The sequence below is a fragment of the Manis javanica genome, chromosome 3 (genome assembly GCF_040802235.1).
Source record: "Manis javanica isolate MJ-LG chromosome 3, MJ_LKY, whole genome shotgun sequence".
NCBI lineage: Eukaryota > Metazoa > Chordata > Mammalia > Pholidota > Manidae > Manis > Manis javanica.
In genome coordinates this window covers 130880550-130902036 of record NC_133158.1, presented here as the reverse complement: position 1 = coordinate 130902036, position 21487 = coordinate 130880550, and the positions used below count along the sequence as shown (strand labels likewise).

At 34.5% G+C, this 21487-nt stretch overlaps 1 protein-coding gene across 4 annotated transcripts in view; it reads left to right on the top strand.

The window, feature by feature from the left end:
• Positions 1-21487, top strand: part of NAALADL2 (N-acetylated alpha-linked acidic dipeptidase like 2) — a 1394480-nt gene that overhangs the window by 304897 nt on the left and 1068096 nt on the right. Inside the window, exon 3 of one of the 4 annotated variants that reach the window (XM_073232062.1) lies at positions 8715-8765. The exons of 2 other annotated variants lie outside the window; for them this stretch is intronic. The gene's annotated coding sequence lies outside the window, so the exon portion shown is untranslated. Of the gene's footprint in view, positions 1-8714; positions 8766-10649; positions 10800-21487 lie in introns of those variants that run through there. One more of the 4 variants, XM_073232063.1, reaches the window with a different exon arrangement.

The following is a 21487-nucleotide window of genomic DNA, read 5'->3' as shown; positions in this document are numbered from 1 at the left end:
TATTCTTTTTGAACAGCTTTATTGATATAAAATTGATATACAATAAACTACATATATTTGAAGTGCATGATTTGAGAAGTTTTGACATATCTGTACACCTGTGGACCCATCATCACAATCAGGATAATGAGATACACACTCATTTCCCACAAACGCTTTCCCTGAGGCTTTCTAATCCCTCATTCTTGATTCTCTTCCCTATTCTGGGCAACTGTTGATCTGCTTACTGTCACTATTGATTAATTCTATCACTATACATTTATAATTTTATATAAACGGAATCACTCAGAATGTGCTAGTCTGACTTCTTTTACTTATATTTTCAGAAGTGGTTATGTTGTAGCAAGTACCAATGGATTGTTGCTTTTCATTGCTGAGGAACGTTCCACTATATGGATATATCACCTTTGTTTATGTATTCACCTTTTGACACACATCAGTTTGTCAGGTTTTGGCTATTACAGATAAAGGTGCTTTTAACACTTGTATACAAATCTTTGTCTGAACATGTGTGTTCATTTCTCTTAACTAAATATCAAGGAGTAGAACAGCGGGATCATAACTTTTTAAGAAACTGCCAAACTGGTTTCCAAAGTACTTGTACCATTTTCATGCCGACCAACAGGCATGAGAGTTCCAGTTTCTCTACACCCTCAACAATATTAGATATGGTCAGTTTTTTAAATTCTGGTCAATCTAGTAGGTGTGTAATGGTATCTTATTGTCTTTTTAATTTTAATTTCTCTATTGACTAATTACGTTTGTAATCTTTTCATGTGCTTATTTGCCATCCATATGCCTTCCCTGGTTAAATATCTGTTCAAATCATCTCTTGTTGTTTCAATTAGTAAGCTATGTTGTTCTAGTAGCAGATATTACAGAAAAAAAACTTAACTTCATTTTTATTTTTATCTTCTCCTCTTAAAGTCATTTATTTATTAATCAAAACTTACATGCAATGTGGATTAAATGTGTATCTTCCAAGTTCCAAGCACTGGAGATACGATGAAGGACTCTGTACCTGCTCTCAATTCACAGATAAAAATAAATAAATTGCCAGTTAAAATACAGCATAATTATAATGTATTTCCCTTGCTTAATATTCTGCAGTTATGTCACTTATGTAGATGTTTTGTTATAAGGTAAAGAGATAGGTATGATGTTAAGGTACATCAGATTCTTCCTCAGCTTTCAAAGAGCTCACCTACCCTTGGGAAAGCAGATGGAGAACTGAAAAGAATGTCAACAGAAAATAAATTCCAAATGAAGGGTAATAAAAATAAATATCCCTGTAAATATTCAGAGAGAATATCTTGGAAAAAGTTGGACTTCTAGCTTTTAGTAATTGGTATGAATACCAATAAGTGAATAATACAAACAGATAAGTGGTGAGGAGCTAAAGAGCAAGAAATGTGCTGGGTCAGTTTGGCTAACTAGTTTCCTGGGAATCATGAGAGTTCAGGATACAGTGTATGCTGACCATAGGCATTTGATAATTAGTTAACAATTTTTGTAGTTTAATAGTTTAGTTGCACAAGACTGTTCTGGAGATTTTATAACCTCTGTTAGGGGATAGTGCTCAGCATTGAAAGAAAGAAGACAGGGCTGCATATCCTGCTAAAAGTTTATTTTTAATCTTAAGGACATCTTTAAAGCATACTCCATTCTGCTCTGGGAGTTTTACTTTTTCATTTGCTTAATCTTATAACAGCAAAACAACCTCTGAAATCCTGGGGAAGTTTGATCTCTGGCCTACTAGGGCTGAAGGCATTTTTGTCTGTGCATGCTGTATGCTGGACTGAATGCTAAGTGCTTTAAATTAGAAACTCTCTTGAAAAGGAGAGTCTGCTTTATTTATCTATCAGTTCAGAAAAGCAGAGGATATGGGACCAGATACCCAGATACTGATGGTACTTATTTTAATGGAATAGACTAGGAGCTAGGAAGGTTCAGGCTGAAGGTCTTTCACTTACTAATACGTAACTTTTTTTGTTTGTTTTACTTTTCCTCTTTTGTGTTTGTGGTATCATAATGTCTTCTAGTGCTATCCACTTTCTTCAAAAGTGGGACCTTGGAAGAACAACCTGGAGAAATGAGTAACTGCCTTTTATGAATTCCTGTTTGAATTTGAATTTTCTGCAATTTCAAATACAGACTTAAAAGATTGTAATCAGGGAATATTCTATATACATTAATAAGACAAAGGGATTCTATTATAATTTAATAAAGAATATTCACTTGAATTAAAAGAGGAATGTTTATTAAAAGTGAGCTATTTTTTAATGTTTTTGATTAGTAGTAACATTTTTGATTTATTAATTGTAAAGCCATACACGTAGATTTGTTTTACAATACAATGCAAGATGATAAATAAGACAAGATTAAAGACACACACAATGTGATAAAAAGCAGATCTATATGTTGAAACCTAATTCTTAATGTGATGATATTTGGAGGTGAAGCGTCTTTGAAAGGTGATTAGGTTATAGAGACAGAACCTTCATGAATGAGGTTAGTGCCCTTCTAAAAAAGGCCCTAGAGAATTCTCTCATCCTCTTCTGCCCTGTGAGTACACATAGAAAAGATGGTCATTTATGCATAAACAGGAAGCAGGCCCTCACTAGATGCCATATTGATGGTAGCTTGATATTGGACTTCCCAGCCTCCAGTACTCTGAGAAATAAATTTCTGCTATTTATAACATATCCACTTTATGATATTTTGTTGTAGCAGCCTGAAGGGACTAAGATAATAACTGTTTTACTGTTCTAATATATTTCAGGGCAAATTTCCCATGAAGTAATTCCTTTTAAGATTTCTGTTCTAGGTCCATTAAATTGTTACAATGTTAGAAAAGGTGAGAGGTGGGTGTATATTCCAGCTTGAAAGGCCATTCCTTCTCATACTTCAGACAAGTGAAGTGAATTCTCAGTGAATTACCCTTGCATACAGCTCTTGGCAAAAATAGAGCTAGACTTTAGGTCTCAAGATTCCTAATTTGGCATTCTTTCCATTATAATGCTTTTCTTCTTAACTCCTACTTAACTTCCCCACTCTGTTCCACTTACAATTATTCTCTACTTGGTCAACAGATGAATTCATTACAGTGTAAAATTTAGCCAAAGGAAGAGCTTGTTATCCAAAAATAATTGGTACTAGTAAAAGGCCAGTTAATGTAAGCATATATAAAATGACAATAAAATTTTTGTTTTAATCCCTCACATTTATGTTCAATTTATTTTTGACAAGGAAGACAAAACAATTCTGTAGGGAGAGAATAGTCTTTTCAACAAGTGGTGTTAGTACAACTGGATGTCCACCTACAGAAGAATGAAGTTTGATCCTTCCCTCACACCATACACAAAAATTAACTCAAAATGAATTATGGGCCTATTAAAGAGTTAAAACCAAAAAACACTTAAAACAAAACATAAGAGCAGCTCTTCATGAGTTGAATTCTGTAATGGTTTCTTGTATATGACAGCAAAAGCGCAAGCAACAAAAAAAAAGAACAGATAAATTGAACTGTGTCACAATAAAAATTTTTGTCCTATAAAAGATACTATTATGAAAGTGAGAAGGCAATCTGCTGATTGGGAGAAAATATTTGCAAAGCATATATCTGATAAAGGTTTAGATAGATATAATGATAGATACATAATATAGATATAATGAATATACATATATATATAATGAACATGATATATATATTTAAAAATGGAGTGTTAATTTTATTCTGTAATACAGTTAGCTATATTCCATTGCATTCTTTGACTATCAATATAAAAATTCTGTACCTTAACCTTCTAAGAACTTAAAATTCTCCATAATCTAAGTAGCCATAGGCAATTTATCAACAGTACCATTTGAAAGGGTATAGATAGGCCAGAGTTTACAAGTAATTTATTTGTATGACTCATTATTTCCTATCTCTTTTACCCACCCTTTCACTTCCCCTTTTGTGTTTGTGGGAAGCTTTTGATAGAATAAATAGAAAAGACAAAATGAAAACTTGCTTCATTTAGCAAAGTAAAGGCATTTTTCCATTGGGAAATTCCATTAGGCCAAACAATATTATTTAAGCTATTGTCACCCTTATGGTTTACTACTTACAGATATGTTTGTTTCTTTGAAGTTTAGATGATTGATCTACTGAAGTAACATACAACGTATTCCATGTTTTCCATAAAAATTTCATGCAAAATGTGCTGAATTTAAATCTATAAATGTGATCTGAGATATTTCAGTCCTTCTAACTCCACAATCTTGATAACAATCCCTTAGTGGTCATTATATTTATAACATAAATTAATGCAATTTTGGTATGATAAAACTTAATGTCAAATGGGATAAATTAATTTTATTAATTTTATGAGTCAAATGCTGAAAAAGGTATTTTCTGTTTATAGGTTTATTCTTCAAATATATCTGTTTCTCAAGAGAAACAGAGTTTGACCTACCTCATAAATGAATCCTTTGTTTAAATGATATTTTCAGGTTTGCTTGAATTAATAGAATTGTATGAAGTTTCATTGTGTTTAGAACTATGAATTTAAAGGTTTAAAATTTAAAAGAGGCATTTTAGAAATACTGAAGTGGAAAATGAATTTTCTATGTTTGATCATTCAATACAACAGGGTTGTTTTATTTACATAAGAATTATTATTATTACTATTATTATTACTATAATTATTATGATTTATATAAGGAAGTACATTACTGGGATCAGATTTTTTTTTTTTTTTGACTATTGTTCTCATTATAGTAGGGAGGACCTATTCCATAGTCTGAACTCCTTAACACAAAATGTCTCCAATCAAAATTCAGGCATCTGTAATGCAGGTACAAGATTATGTGTGCCTGGCGTATGTAATTTATTTACTAGTTTATTTAAGTTCAGCTCCATTTGTCACAAGTTTTAAGATGCCTTGGACAGGGCATGAAGAATAAGAAATATTAGTAGGGTAGAAAATAAAGACAATAAAAGAGAAACAGAAACTTATGATCCCAACATCATATGTATTCATTAGAGTTGATAGTCAAATATGGCTGTAAATTTTCTGGTAGTCAAAGTAAAAAAGGGGACCTGATCTATTCCATCATATTCATTGGTATAATTTTAAAAGTATATCCCTTGGTATCACTAATCCTAAAATAAATTTCTCATGGAGAATTTTATGTAGGGAATTACAAATGACATGGTAATAGAGTTTTTGTAATGACAAATTTCTTTAATTAAAGAAGGCCTAACACTAAAACATAACTCCAGGAAGATGATTCTGGGATCTAAAGGTAATGTGATCCAAAATTGCAGCCATCTAATGGTTTGGCTTGATCCAAAAAAGAATGCAGATATATAGAAAAGTGGCTACATTTAGTTTCTAACAAGTCATCTCTCATAAACCTACTTTATCAGAAGGATCAAGATTTTTTTCTAGACTGGAGCCAGATGAAATACTATAGATAAAACTTTTGATGTGTTGGCTATTCTCATAAACTTTATTTTTTATTTGTTTGCAAAGAGTCCTAAATATTAGGAACTGTATTTACTTCCTGGAATTTTTCAGTATGCAGCTGTGGAAGAAGAATGTGAAGATTGGGAGTTGTTAAGGTGGATGCCACTCTTTCTTCTCAAATTAGTGAGGCCTATATACTAGGAATTGTTTCTTTTCGTAATGAATCAGTGTTCTCACAAATTGAATGTGATTAACCTCCATTTGTGTGTCCTTTCTTAAAAGGAGTATGTCAATTACAATGCTTTTGCCTATAAATAACAGAAAATGAGATTCAAACTGGTATAAATAAAGTAAATTTATTGATTTATGTGGTAAGCAGAATTCTATGAAGAAAACCCAAGACTCCTGGTCCCTGGTATTACCACAGTCTTTCCCAGTTACTCAGCGAAATGAATCTAGGTACTGCTTGTGAAGCAACTCTGCAAAGATAACTAAGGTCTTAAATCAATTATTCTTACAGCAGAAGTTTATCTGGGTAGTTCTGAAACTAGTCCTATGAGCCTTTTAAAAGTATGGGCTATTTTCTGGCTGGTTGAGGAAATCGGAGATTGGAGGCATAAGGAAGATTTGAGGCACCATTGGTACCTTGAAGAAAGGAAAGAGCCATGAGGCAAAGAGCTCAGGAAGCCTCCAGTTGCTGAGAATTCTTGGCTTACAGTACAGAAACAGGAACGTTTGTCCTACAACCATAAGGAACTAAAACCTGCCAACAACAAAATTAACTTGGTGAAGTGAATTTTTTTGTGGAGTTTTCAGAGAATAACAGCCTGGCCAGAAACCACAAAATTGATTATCTATATATCACAAAACAGCCTTATTATATATATCCTGAGCATGATTTCTGTGCTGAACTCCTGAAATACAGAGCTAATAAATGGGTGTCATTTTAAAGTGGCTGTTAGTGGTAATTTGTAATATAACAATAGAAAACTATACATCCACATCACTGAAAATTCTGATGGCAGACAGGGTAAGGTATTCCACAGATGGGATTTATATGAGTTCTGGCTCCATTCCTCTGAAATTTTCATGCTTCTGTCCCCATATTTTCCTCCTAGTGGAAAACTGGCTGCAGCAGCTCCAGTTTTAAATCCATACACTGTACCTTGCAGAAGTGAAGAGATAACCTTTTCCTATACTTCAGCACACAGTATTCCCAGATCCACTTTGATGATTCAGATTGGTCCAATCAATGGGAAACCTAGAATTGGACTGATGAAGCAACATTGGAAGCCAAATTTTGAAATGGCCATTTGAATAAGATTATATCAAATTTTATACAAAATTTCTTATTTCTCCACCCCCTCTATGAAGTAATTCTCATGAGAGGAACCTGATTTTTCAATTAACTCTATCACAACAGTAGAACTATACTTCCTGATATGGTATGGCAATTGAGTAAAATACCCAGGTTTTCTACTTCCAGGTAGGCACAAAGATATTTCTAATACTTGGCGCTGGTCAATTTGTTTTTCCACTAAAGTGTATCCCTCCAAAGTATGCTTATTTCTGATTAAATCAGAGTGTACTCCATTCCATTTTTCAATAACAAACCTTTATTATCCCCAAATGATAGACCTGTTAACTTACTAGATAGTCTATTTAGACTCTATGTATTTGTTTTTTATTGGTAAATCAGAAGTCTGAGCATCTCAGGCCAATATTCTGCATGGGGATGCTGTACCACTCTATTCTATTATAGTGTGTAGAATATTTCAGGATAAACATGAGAATTTTTTGCAGATCTGATTGACTTTTCCTTACAATTATCCCCAGACATAAATTCATTATTATTTAGGCTGTATGAGTTACTGATTCTCAATATAATCTTAAAACTACTTTGAGTATCTGGATTAGCAAGAATGGTCTCGATGAATTTTTAAATAATTTCTAATGAGATAAACAAGTGTATACCTTGCCCATCCTCTTAACATATCATAATGTTATAATAATACTTTTAAATAAATTCTACCCATATGGCCCTTAATAATAGTTTCACTCCTAACTCCCACCCAGGAGCAATCCACATGAAAGAGAAAGATAAACATTTGCTTTCCTACTGGTGATAAATTTTTAAGGTCAAAAGTTGAAAATTACTCTTTTTAGTCAATTGACTTTCTTATCTGATTACTGTCCAGGAAGAGTGATGTAAGATAAACCTATCCTAAATTTAAATAAACTTTGGAAGCCATTCTTTAATGTTTCACTGAAATAAACCTACAAAGTATTTGTGGCAAGCCAATGCTTCTGGTTACCTAGGCATGCATTTTGTCAACCAGTTTATCTTAAAGGAATCATTAGAAGTTATGCATAAAGTCAGAAGTTATATGGGTGTAATGTTGAGATTATTTTATATATTAACTAATTACATATGTCTTAAATGTTTTTCAGCCAGATAAAAATTATAAGTACTTACTCATTGTTGGAACAAGTTCAGGATTCGTTCTTTAAGAAAATACTGTGATTCTCATATATGATTCTCATATATTTCCTTAACTTATCCTTGTACTGAAGTTGAGAAGTTTGATGTTTAATTATGGGTAGGCATTCTTAAATTTCATTAGGGTCTAGGTTTCCTACTCAGTGTGACTGACAATGGAACATATTAAATCTATCATTTTTACCCAATAATCAACAAAAGCCTAGAAATACTGTGTCTAGTTCAGGATTAAGTAGATGGTTACAGAAAACATTCTTGCATTGTATTGGTTTGGCTCCTCCTCAGTTCTTTTCTAGTGGTTGTGTTAGAAGGTATTATAGTAAAGAGAATAATAAAACAACTTGCTATAGTTATTTAGAGTCTAGGTTGAGGGAGGAGGGTAGAGTGTTGTGGATAAGGCTTATTACATGGCAGTATCTTCTCTCTGAGGACCTACTGAAGGTATTTCTCCTGTTTCCATTCCAGGAAGATCTGAGATTTTCCTAAGCAACTGTTCTGTTTTATTTTTTTGGAGAATATGAATGCCATAATTCATTATGTTTCCTTTTTCCCTCTGATTGCTAAAATGCTCAGAGTCCCATTTTGACTTCTCTTGCTGACATGCATCTTACTCCCAATATTTCATCAGTCATGTTTATAGTCCTAGCATTGGACTTTTTCTACCTTTATTATCCTTTTGACCTCATTTCCTCATTCACTTCTTATCATACCATATAGAATACTCTTAACTAATAAATGGTCTTCTTTCATTTGAAAAGGTCATCCTCTTTGATGGAAGGCACAGTTCTAGGAAGATGACCTATAGACAGGTGAGCTATATATGATACCTATTTAGCTTGCCAGGTTAGCCAATTCACTCCAGTGGGAAATAAGCAGATACCTAGGGCAGGGTACTGTCACATCTATTGTTCAGTTTATTTGTTTGTTAGCTTGGTTTTTTGTTTGTTTTGTTTTGTTTTGTTTTGTTTTTCCCTTAGAGGGGGCTAGTCTCACACCCTTTAGGTAATGAGGTCTTTACACAGAGTTCTAAATGTGATGATATAGCAAGATTGATGTTCTAAATTAACAGTCTATATCAGTAAAAGAGAACTCCATATTTGTGTTATATATCTAGATAAATATAATATAAGCATAAATACCAAACCACAGTATAAGTGCATGTATTTTTCATTGCATCATCAAAATGAGTAGTATGTTAATATGGTGACTCTCTACCTTGGAGACTTGAAAAAAAAAAAGGGGAGGCCAAAGTTAATCTAATAAGAAAAATAGATTCCTGGCCCAAGTCCACCTAATCAGAATTTCTATGAATGTGTGTGTATGTGTGTGTGAATATATACATAAATCAAATATATATATATATATATATATATATATATATATATATATGTATGGTGAGTGTGATATATATATATTTTTTAAAGGAATATCCAGGGATGATTCTGATGTGCAGCTAGTTTTGAGAAACATTATGTTAATAATGTATTATCAAGGCACAGAATAAAAATGTTATGGGAAACCTAGCTCCAGAATACAGCTCCATGTCTGAATCATTGAAGAAGAAATGCTGGTAGCTACATATATATTTGAGACATGTTAATATTCCCTAAGACACAAGTAAAGGAAATGAGTGTGAGATTTTAGAATTGTTTTTTTTCAAAGACCATGTTTTGTATACAAACAGGGACAACCATGGTACATTTGGTTTTATAATATGGGAGTTGAAAATAACTTTTCTTCCTCAATGGTCTGAAAACCTAAACTGTTTAAAATAGAGATCATCCTTACAAGTGAGATTTTACTTCTTGAATACTAATCTGAAGAGTTTAATAGTAGAAAATGGAAGAAAGAGAACAGGCCTTAGAACAGCATCTTCCCCTACCTTGCTGGTGACTCAACTTTTTTTTTTTTTAATTGTACCAATTCCCAGAGGGACTCATTATGAAGCTTGAGATTGAAGGAAGTAATTAATTCAGGAAGGTTGATGTTGGTTTTGATGCACCAGAGACTTTCAGTTCGTCTGCTGAAGTGTGAAAATAATCCTGTGGACTGCAAGATAGTAGGAGGGAGAAATAGCATGAGAACCTTTTGTGCACATCTAACAATATACAAATTTACAAATACCTTCCATTTGTAAGAAAGCCTATCTTATTTAGAAGCCTGGAAAAAGATCAACTATTTAATCTTTTGATTTAGCAGGCCAAATGTGTCTTTTTCAGAGACCCATAATAAAAAGCACCTGAGATTTTTTTCCCCACAATTCTAAAATATGGTCCCAGTATAGTAATTACATTTTCAGGATCTGTATTTCATGTATTATTTAGTAACTGCCCCTTCCAACTGGTTTCAAATGCCCATGATTTCTTTATGGAATATTAAATATGTAGTAAAAAATGATGCTTTAAGGCATTTCTTTAGAGATTTAGAAATTTTAGAATTTTCTTCAGAGTCCATTGATATGCATACAACTCAGTTTAAAAAATACTTTTTGCAAGAACTCTCCTTTATAACCATAAGATATTGAAATATTCTTCATTGAATTTTGGGGGTTTATCTTTTTCTTTGCCTATATCCAGATTTGAGATTACATATTGTTTAAATGTTTCAAATTCTTTAATTTTAGTAATTTATGTCATTAACTCTGATTCAAGACCATTCTGCATTAATTTCTTTCAGGTTATTTACTAGCTGAAGTAAGAAGTTACTGCCTTGCTTTGTGCAATTCAAAGTGAAATCATAGAAATTCAGAGCCAAGGATTCTATACCCTCATTATTGAGCCAAGGATTCTATACCCTCATTATTTTATTGGCACAGAACCTGAGAATCAGAGAGGAGGAGGATGGTAAGAGAGCACTTACATAGCGAACCAGGATGAGAAACTGTCTTCCAAAAAATAGAGGAAAAGGACCTATCATTGAGGGTCCAGTTTTTGCCCAGGGAGACTGATATTATAATCCCTACTTAACAAGACAAAGAAACTGAAGTCCAGAGAGGTTAAACAATTTAACTGAACTTCCCAGAATTCAGATTAGATCACCTATTTAATCCAGGTGTCTCTTCCCAAAGCCCATAGAATAGAAGTTCTCTTTCAATCACAGGACTTGCAGGATCCTATAGTCAGCACGAATATGAATAGAAGGAAATGAGTGATATTCATTTAGGCTATAGTATTTAAATAAGTCAACAGATTATAGTACTGAGATGGAGTGAGAGCAGAAAGTGATGGTAGAGAAAAGAATTGAAAAAATGAAGTTATATTCTTTTCCTTTTTTTCTCCTTCCTTCCTTCCTTCCTCCTTCCCTCCCCCCTTCCTTCCTCCTTCCCTAAAATGTGACTTGAGTCATTAAGAAAGGTGTTTATATTCAGTGAGTTCCATTTAATGTAAAGAATGCAATTATTTAAAAAAAAAAAAGCTCTATAAAATGTTAAAACATTTATTTAAAAATATTCAGGTCATTTTAGAATTAGCATTTATACCACTTCTCATGTCTGCGACAACAGTATTAAGCCATGACATGGGTAAACTTTGCTTGAAAACCCCCATCTCTTTATACTTTTATGTCAGAAATACAGAAGTAAAAATTACACATATTCTGTTTACAAATGGTCCTATGCAGTTTTTGTTTTTCTTTAAGCTGTAAACTTATTACCATTATCATTTTAAAAGTGGTTGATTTTCTTGGTATCAAAAAAAGGTATGAAATGACTTCAATGCCTATTGCTACAATATTCATGAGTGTTTATACATTTCCCACATTTTATATATGAGGGACTTATCAACCAAGGAGAAGTGACTAACAGAAACTTCATAAAGTAGAACCCAGGTTTCCCTCCTGATATTAGCCTACAGCTGTTATCATTATATATCTTGACTCTCAAATCTTTTGATCATTTTCCATTTTAAATTTTAGCCCTAAATATAAAGTGAGAGAGAAGCAACAATATCCTACTGAATTTTAGATGTTTGAAGCAGTATTACATTTAGACAATGGAATGTGTGTTAATACATTCTGTCAGGGAAGCTGACTGAATTTGACAGTAATCTTATTAAAAAACATCCAGAAATAATTTGCTTTATGAAAGACAATGCGGTTTTAATTTTACTTTAAACAAAGAATTCTAAAGGATCCATTTTGATGTAAACTTTTATTAAAGTAACATTTGAAATGTAATTTTATGGTTATTTTTTAAAAGAATGGTATTTGTTTATTATTATTTTTTAAAGTAGATTTCAATATATGTACACATTTTTAAAAGGAAAACACTGACATGGCTATTTGTAAAACCTTTCTTGGCAGCAAATGTTAGAACTAATTTATTTTGCATAAGATAAATAATCCAAGGTAAATGAATTTTATATACATCATATATGATAGCTACACATGTAGATACCAGGAGATAAACTATAGACATATATGAATATATTTACACATAAGATATGGATATAAATGAAGATAAAGATATAAATAAGGATATAGATGAGAAAGTAGTTTTTTATAATCTTGAATATTATTAATTCTAACTTAGGTAGTAACACTATATATTTTTAAAGCTTGAAAGACAGAAAAACATTTATGATGGAACTAAGTCTTTGGAACTCGACCATGAGATGCTTGTGTGTCAGCAATGCCATGAATGAAAAAACTCATCATCATTACAAAAGTGGGCGCTGGGAATACAGATGGGACAGCTGTTTTCCTTTAATTATGACTGGATTAATAAAATGCAGTTTTTACAATCCATTTAAAACTTATCACTGGGGAATACAGTTTAGTACTACTTTGGGTGTCTTTTGGTGAATAAATTCTTGCCTTTGGATTGTAAGTATTTGGCTTCAAATCCCAGATACAAGTTTATTAAAAATTATAATAGTTCTTAGAGACTGTAAAATGAAATGAAGTGCACAAAATGTGTGTTTCCAGTGCTTGACTTTAAAGCGATTTTTTACATGACTAATTTCAGTATTTTCAACTTAAGCAGACTGTTGTTGAATTTAAATGATTATTAAATATTTAACCAGAGTGAGAAAGAGTGAGGGAGGGAGGGAAAGACAAAAAGAAAAAAAGAGAGAGAGGTGGTATGTTATTTTTGACTAAACTTTTCTTTTAATTTCTTGGTGAATAATAAAATGTGTGCCTCATATTAACATGTTATAGTAATAATTATAAATCCTACTAGTATAACATGTTAATATAATAACTTTTAGATGTGAGTTGTAGTAAAGAATAGTATCATTAAGAAGAGATCTGTGGAATATTCTAAGGATTTGTAAGAGGTAATGAAAAAATACATTTTTGTTTTAAATTGAAGCATCTGGAATATGACATTGAGTGCTTTCACATGCAGCATCGTTGTACTAAATGTTTTCCCTCATCAAATAAACAGATGAGAGGGAATACTTCAAATCTGTGTTAATGAACAGGCCCACTCCTGAAAATTCAGTGTTCATTGCCAGTGAAGTAAAATCATGAGGCAGTGAGCCAGAGCACAGAGGGGGAACACCCTGAGTTCTGTTTCAGAGAACTGGCCTAAAAGAAGATGTGGCTCCTCATTGGCATTTCTCTGCCCTGAGTAATCTTGTGTCTAGATAAAGTAAGTTTGAGTGTGTGGAGATAGCAGAGCTCCCTCCGAAACCACTATGGGAGCTAACAGCTGAGCCTAGCACTCTCCCACGGATGCCGTCAGACCACACGGGACTCCTGGGCTTACTCACAGGAGAAGCAGAAGACCGAGTAGTTCTGCTGGTTCTCCAAGCTCAAAATACCACGGGATCATGTGCTGGCTGGAGCTATGTGAGCAGTTGGTACACCACCCATGAAGAAACCTGAGCTGAGGTGTCCCAGTGCTCTTGAAGTCATCATAAGCAAGAGTGTTCGTTGACCAGAGGGAGACCAAATGTACCTCAGAGCTCTCTGATGCATTGCTGTGATATTACCTCACTTCTCAGGATTCCACTTTCATAAACAACCTTGAAAAGTGTCCTAAGTGAAAGATCCAGGCCACGGGTTCAGAAAAGCATAGCAATGCAAGAGGCCCATGGTGGACTGCTACCTTACACTTCTTTTTGTTATCCAGTGTTCCTCCCATTTCTTAACCTGTAACAATATTTCTTCCAAACTTCATTCCAATCACATCCTCCAGAAAGGCAAAAACTCTGAACCCTCCATTGTCCCAGAAGAGCCATGGTCCTTACCTCAAATTTGTGCCCTTTCTCTTCAGGGACATGCATGGTATGGTTTGGTTTGAGGAATCTGTAACACTTCCTAAGGGGCCCAGTAATTGCTGATACCCACTACATCTTTTCATTCCCCTTTTCTCAAGGGAACCCTAATGTTTCAAATATTCTACCAGACTTTAATCCTTCTATATTTTATTTATTTAAAGAGAAATTGATAAGAAAAGATAGACATACAATATTTTATTTATTGGCAAAAGTCTTTTCTAGCAATGTAGTTAAATTCTAGCAAATAAAATGCTATTAACAGTCAGCAAGTGTAAATATAACACAATAAAAATTAGTAAAAATTGATACTTTTGGCTTTAAGTTTTAAAAAGCCAATAATTAATTAGCTTTTAAAATCGAAGAGCAATGAATATTAATTCAGTAAATTAAGTGGAAGGGACATTGGCCTGTGTCATCTGGCTGCAGCTGACACTCTGTAATCAGACAAAGTTGAATGTTTAGCTGGCTAGTAGATGTATTGTTTTTACCTCATTAATTTATATGTGTGTTTTATGTAAAGCCCATGCCTTATAAAAAGTCTTTCTAAATAAGAAAATTTTTCTTTAGTCAACATATACATTTCTTTACTTAGTTATTTGATCTGGGCAATGTTTACATGAATGTATGCACATGTCAAAATTCATTGAACTGTACACTAAGACTTGTGCATTTTATTGTACCTCAATATAAAAAAATTAAACAGTAGAAATAAAAAAAATTTAAAGTGAAAGCTATATTAACCTGAGTATGTTAATTAAAAACATATATATATACTTGATACTTTTTCATGGAGAAGATGGAAAATAAATTCCATATGATAATCAGAGAAAGGGAATCAGCTGGATAGAGAGAGAGACTTATTCATTGTCTTAAGATTTTTATCTGAAGTGGACTGAGAGAGATTGAATAAACGTCATATTTGAAGTTTTGCTTCCTAATAATTCTGCAGCCTTGGTTAAGTTAATTTACCTTTCTGAGTTTCTTTCCTGATCTATAAAACCAGACTGATAATAAATACTTAATAGGATTGTGATAAGGAATATTTGAGGATCGTGGTTAGTTGTGGCTTGTGTCATCTGCTAACAACTGATCCTCCATGGTATTCAATAAATGCTCACTGGCGTTATTGATGTTACTGTATTATCCTTTGAAAATATGGCTCAGAGCACAATGGATGTGTCTGTAGCCCAATAAATTATAAAAGATTAATGGGAAGAGAAACACTTAGGTAGATGTGTAACTTATGTTATATTGGAGGCTTCTAGGATTTATAATAACTGAACAGTTGGAAAAATATTTGTTTTTGTCAGAGTCAGTCTTACATAAGGAGTTGGCAACTACTAATATGCATACCTATTGCTTAAAGATGCAACCTCTTGATGGGTCTTTGAGCAAATATGTATGTGTTTGTTCATAAGGTTTTTGAATGTTAGAAGAAACTCCATTAAAACAATGGAAACCCTATTTGGAGATAATGATTTCTTTCACCAGGCCCCTTTGCTTCCCTGAAGCTAGCTGTGCACCTTGTGATTCTAATGCTGATTCTGAGTGTAACATATCATATACTAAACCAAAATATGTAAGTCTTCCTTAAATAAAAGATGTGAGATGTAAAGTTTTAATTAAGCGCTATAATTAAGAATTCACCTTTTGGAAGTTCATCTCTCTCATGGCTGCAGGGCAAGGTTGTATTTCTCACAGTGTGGTCCTAGATAACTGTATTACTAAAGATAAGCTGTTTACTGACCACAGCTTATGTGCTTTTACATTTTGAAATAGACTGTATGATATGCTATTGGGTAATTCGGACATAATTCCTAAAATCTCTGAAAGCCCTTTTGAATATTTCAGTAAACAAATATTGACATAATCTGGAATTCCATGTTCATACTTAAATGTAGTGTACTTTTTTAGAATATTATTATTTTAGGAATAGGCAAATTAGGTATTGGAAAATATTTGAGTTCTGAAGTACTACTAAGGGATTGGGAAAAATTGTATTTAATATTTTATGAGTTCCCTGAGCTAGGAAGTATTTTTTTTTATATATTAGATTTATTTATTGCATTTATTGTAAACATTTAACAAATATCTATTTGTTATTTTTTATCACAAATATTTTGTTTGTGAGCTTCATGGATCTAATGTACTAACTTTATTAAAATAATTGCCACAACATTTATGTTATGTTTTTGATGGAATGGTAGAACTATTTGCACTGAGTTTCCACTATTAATTCCATCATCCATCATGTATAAATGATAAGAATATATACTATAAATGACAAGAGATATTATATCATATTCAGTGCTTCTCAAAATTTGCCACCCTTAAGAATCACTTGGTTGGGGAAGTTTTTTAAAAATGCATATTCTGGGGTCCAGGTATTTAGATTCTCATTCTGATGGAACCAGGAACCCGACTTTTCACAGAACCCAGAGTTGATTCATGAAGGTAGTTTTAGTATTGAGAAGCACTACTCTTCAATATTTGAAGAGAAAGTTGTTTACTAACTTGGAACATGACTTTTCCTCTAAGGAACACATTGTGTTAATCTTATCTTTTTAGATATATCCCTTGTAAATACTTTTCCAGTGCCACTTCCCATAGTAGTTTAACTACTGCGGGGAAATATTTTTCCAGCCCAGGGCAAATTGCCTTTGAAACCTAAATCAGTCAAAGGGAGAAATAAAGTGGGAGAAACCCATTTATTTCCTACAAGCCATTGTCCACTTCTGCTCACCCATGTCTCTTGTGACCTGGCTGCAAAAAGGGACCCCACCTATTCTCTCCAGTCCAGATATTCCCTTTCTCCCCCATGTAATCACCTATTGATATGGAGATGGTTACCTCTCTCTACCCTTTGGAAACACCTGTTGATATGCAGATGCATTAAAGCCAGGTGAGAGATTCTGGAAATATTGCAATTTTACCCACGGTAGAAAGTATTTTCTCTACTTTCTCTCATAAAAAAAGTGTCTTAGTTAGGAAGCTTTGTGCTTGGCAAAACGATAGCCTAATTTATAAGACTATAGACTTTTGAAATTAGTACTACAAAACAAAAACATGTTTTCTGCTTTGAAGTGTTTAATTCTGTTTTAATTAGAAATCTTCCCCTTTTGTTTACTTAATACTCCTTCACCTTCATTGATATTTAGATAGTTTTCAGTGGGACATCATGAATATATCTGCATTTGCATACTGAAAAATTCAAGGGTGAAGACATAACTAATTTGGAATTTCTCATATGAGATATCTGTGAAACTAAAACGTTAGCAAGTGGAGACTAACTACATGTTTCAAAATAATCTCAATATTACTGCAAAATAACATTTTCTTCTTCTTTCTTTCTTATTTTTTAGTATCTATCATCTAAATTTCCAGAGAACTATACTTTGTAAAGATGATTCCTGGGCTATGGGATATGTTTAGGAGAAAGGTGCATTAACATACCTGTTGTCAGAAACATTTCAGGAATGTCCTGAGTAAAACCGTGGTGATATCAGTCAGTTGGCACAGTCTCAGGCCTACAGAATTAATGTGATACCTAAGTGAGGATGGTTGTCTCTAAAGCAGCATAGTGGGAATGACTAGTGTTTTCCTTTTTTTTTTTTAACTATATTTTTGCCTCCCTGCAAACAGATTTGGGTGGACCCCTTTGAATAAAAGAGCAGTTTAAAATTACCTATCTACCCTCTATCCTCAAACATTCCCTTTCTGGCCCTTTACCTTCTTCAGCCTGTTCCCTTCTTAATCACCTGCAATCTGGCCTCTCCTTTCACTACCACATTGAAACTGCTACACCCACAAAATCACCAATGGCTTTTTTATTGCTAAACCCAAAGGAAGCTTTCCAAGTCTCAGTCAGTGCTGTGCCAGGCCCTAATGGACACTCTGGTTAAAGGAAAAAGGTGTGCCTGTATATACACTTATTAAAATATCCTCCCATATTTTGAACCAAGTGGAAAAAGTTAATAGATCCTTACAATTAAAAGAAGTGACTATATATAAAACCCCATACTACCCAACCTATTGTCACACCATTGTCACCGCCTAAACCTACCCAGTGGGAAAAAACAGTCTCTACAGGTGCAACAACAGTAGGCTGTCATGATGTACAATAACAGAGGGTAAGAAAAGAAGCAACATCCTGGCTTTATTTAAAATTTTTGATATTTTGCTTGCCATGAATTCTTGTCCATTAACTTTCATGTTTAAAATAATGCATTTACATATTTATTTTGATGAATGATTTTTGATGTCCCTTAAATATTTTTGCCCAAGGTGAATGCTTTCCTTACCTTGCCCCTAATACCAGCCCTGCTCACACTACTTGGCCTCTTTATGGCTTCATTATATTTTTTCTGTCTCTTAAGTCCATCTCCTCTGAGCTTCTGTGACACTGTTGCCTCATGATGCCTTTCATTCATCATCAAGTATTTCTTCTCAGTGTATTTCTAGGGCTCTATTTTCTTCCAGCCCTTCAGTTTTTTGTGCTGTCAGTGGCTCATCCTCATTGCTCGCAGTTGTTTACAATCCTTCTGGCTGCGTTCACTCATTTCCACTGTTATTGCTATCTTCCACACATTCATTATTTCATGGCTGAACAATTGCAGTAGGCTGCTAACAAATTCATCTAATTTTCATGCTTCCCTCTTTCTGATGCACAATGCAGGATGAGTCATTTTTTTGTGATTATGTAATTCATTTATTTATTAACCAAATATTTATTTTTTTATGTTTTAGTCATTGTTTTAGATATTCTATGGATAAATCAATAAATAAATGAAAGTCCTCTTTCCTGAAAGTTGTATTTTAATTTTATTTGTATATTGCTATGGCCTTATTCTAGGAGTTATATTTAATTTTTATCTAAATTATGTTTGCATGCTGGATTTGAGTTAGATGGTAATTTCCTCCTTTTCTCATATTTTGATTATAGAAAATTTTGAATATTCTTTTCAATCATTTGTATATGAAATGGTGGAAGCCTGGATACTGTTTTCTAAAAAAACATTTTTCACCAAGGATATGGAAATGATGACTCACTGACTTGTACTTAGGATTTCCTTCTAGTCCCAGAAATAGAAGATGATGTGATAATCATCCTTTTTTTTTTTCATTCTTTATTTCTGAGTGAATGTGTTGCATACATTTACTATCTGTATCCCATGTCCTGGACCATATATACTGCCACAGTCTTTAAATGAACTGTAATCCAGCATAGTGACACATTTTGTTTGGCTTACACTGTATGTGTGTTTTAACTTTATTCAGTTATTTAAAAAATTAATAGGCTTTACTTTTTTAGAGCAGTTTTAGATTCACAGCAAAATTGAACAGAAAGTACAGAGTTCCCATGTATCCTTTCTCCAACTTCTTGTGCCTTCCCCACCATAAACATTTCACCCCAGTGTATTACATTGGTTACAGTTGATGAACCAACATTGTCACATCACTGTCAACCAAAGTCCATAGTTTGCTTCGGGGTTCATGCTATGGATTGTTCTTTGGATATTGGACAAAGGTATAATGTCATGTATCTACCATTATAGCTTTAATACCAAATAGAATCATTGCATAAAAGCTCTCTGTGTTCTATCTATTCATTCATACTTCCCCCTAAGCCCTAGGAAATCATTGATCTTTTTATTATCTCTATAGTTTGCATTTTACAGAATGTCATATAGTTGGATCATGTCGCGTGCCCTGTCCTCGCCGGCAAGAACAGCACGCAACAACAGCAGGATTCTTCTGCAGAAAGCTTTATTCTTCAGCTCTTTGTGAAACAAATGAGTTGGGCAGGACCCAGAGGGGAAGGAGAGACTTGCTTATATAGTTCTCATGCTCTGACCTGGTTGGTGCGGCTCCATATGCCTTATTAGCATAACCATTTGGTGGGTCTCATTGGTCCTTATGCCAAGGCGCAATTAGCATGTAGTTTAGTGGTGTGGGATGATTTGTCATTAGGAAGTTCGGGGCCTTCCAGCTGCCCTGCATGGGGCGCTATTTTCTGAGCGCGGCTGCCAACATCTCCCCCTTTTTTGTCTAACAGAAGCTCAAGGCGGAACTTGCCAGCAGAGGCGGAGACAGAGGCCTGACCTCCATCATACTTCCTGATGCCCCCTTTTTGGAGAGGGGTTCTGGGCATCTACCCCTATGCAGTCAGGCATGCCTCTCAGAGGGGTCCAAGACCTCTTGCAGTGCTTTGCCTCGCATCCTCTGGTTGGCGTTGGGACCGCTTGGTACAAAGGGTTTGGACCCTTTTTCTCAACCCTCTTGCACCATGAGCTTCTTAAAGAAAGCTGTGATTAAGCATTGAGGTACTCGGGCCTGGTGCAGTGCCACATGGGCTCAGGGTGCAAGAGCTACCTCAAGCTAAAGCCGAGCTTCCTTCTTAAGCATGTTGAGCCACACTTGGGGAGAGGCGCCAACGTCTATCGCCATTAGGGCTTGAGCAAGGATCACCTTGTCCTGCTTATGTTGGTTGCGGAGTCTGCATAACAACCAGAGTAAGAGCATGAGACCTCCAAGCAGGAACACGCCCATCCCAGCCATGCCCGCCCACTCCTTGACGTGGGAGAGAGCTCTGAGGAACTAGGAAGAGAGTCCTTCCACTACGGAGATATCTAGACGGGTGGAGTTGATGTGGATAATTTCTCGCCGCAGCTCTTCTAGTGTCCCATCGAAGTCCTGGGACCAGTTTCCTGAAAGATACTGGGACAGGTCTCGTGACAGATTAGTGAAAGCATTTAATACTTCTGTTAGTGATCCTGGCTTGTTTGTGGCTCTGTAATATGGCTGCGGCTAGGCCTGCGTTGGTGAGTGGTCCTCCTATTTCTCTACAGGCTTTCAACCAGGCATGTATCCCTTTTTGTTTCCAGGGTGTTATCGCCTGTCTGCATTCCTTGGTACATTGTTCAAATACTAATTGCTCCACTAGGGGCATTGCTTGTTCCTGATCTCCAAATATTCTGCCTGCGGCCTCCATCATACGAGCGACAAAGTCAGAAAATGGCTCGCTCAGCCACTGAATAATTTTTGTCAAATTGCCTGATACTTCTCCTTTGTTGGTGAGGGCTTTCCATGCCTTGGCGGTGCACGTGTTTATTTGTGCGTATACCTGTAAGGGGAAGGCGGTCTGGTTGGCTACCCACTGTCCTTGGCCCGTCAGCATATCATATGACCATGCAGGCTGTCCTTCGGCCGCGTTTGCGCGTGCCTGGGTCATGCTGATATCATGCCACAATGCCTTCCATTCTATGTATTGCCCCATACTAGAAAGGCATGCCTTAGTTACATATTGC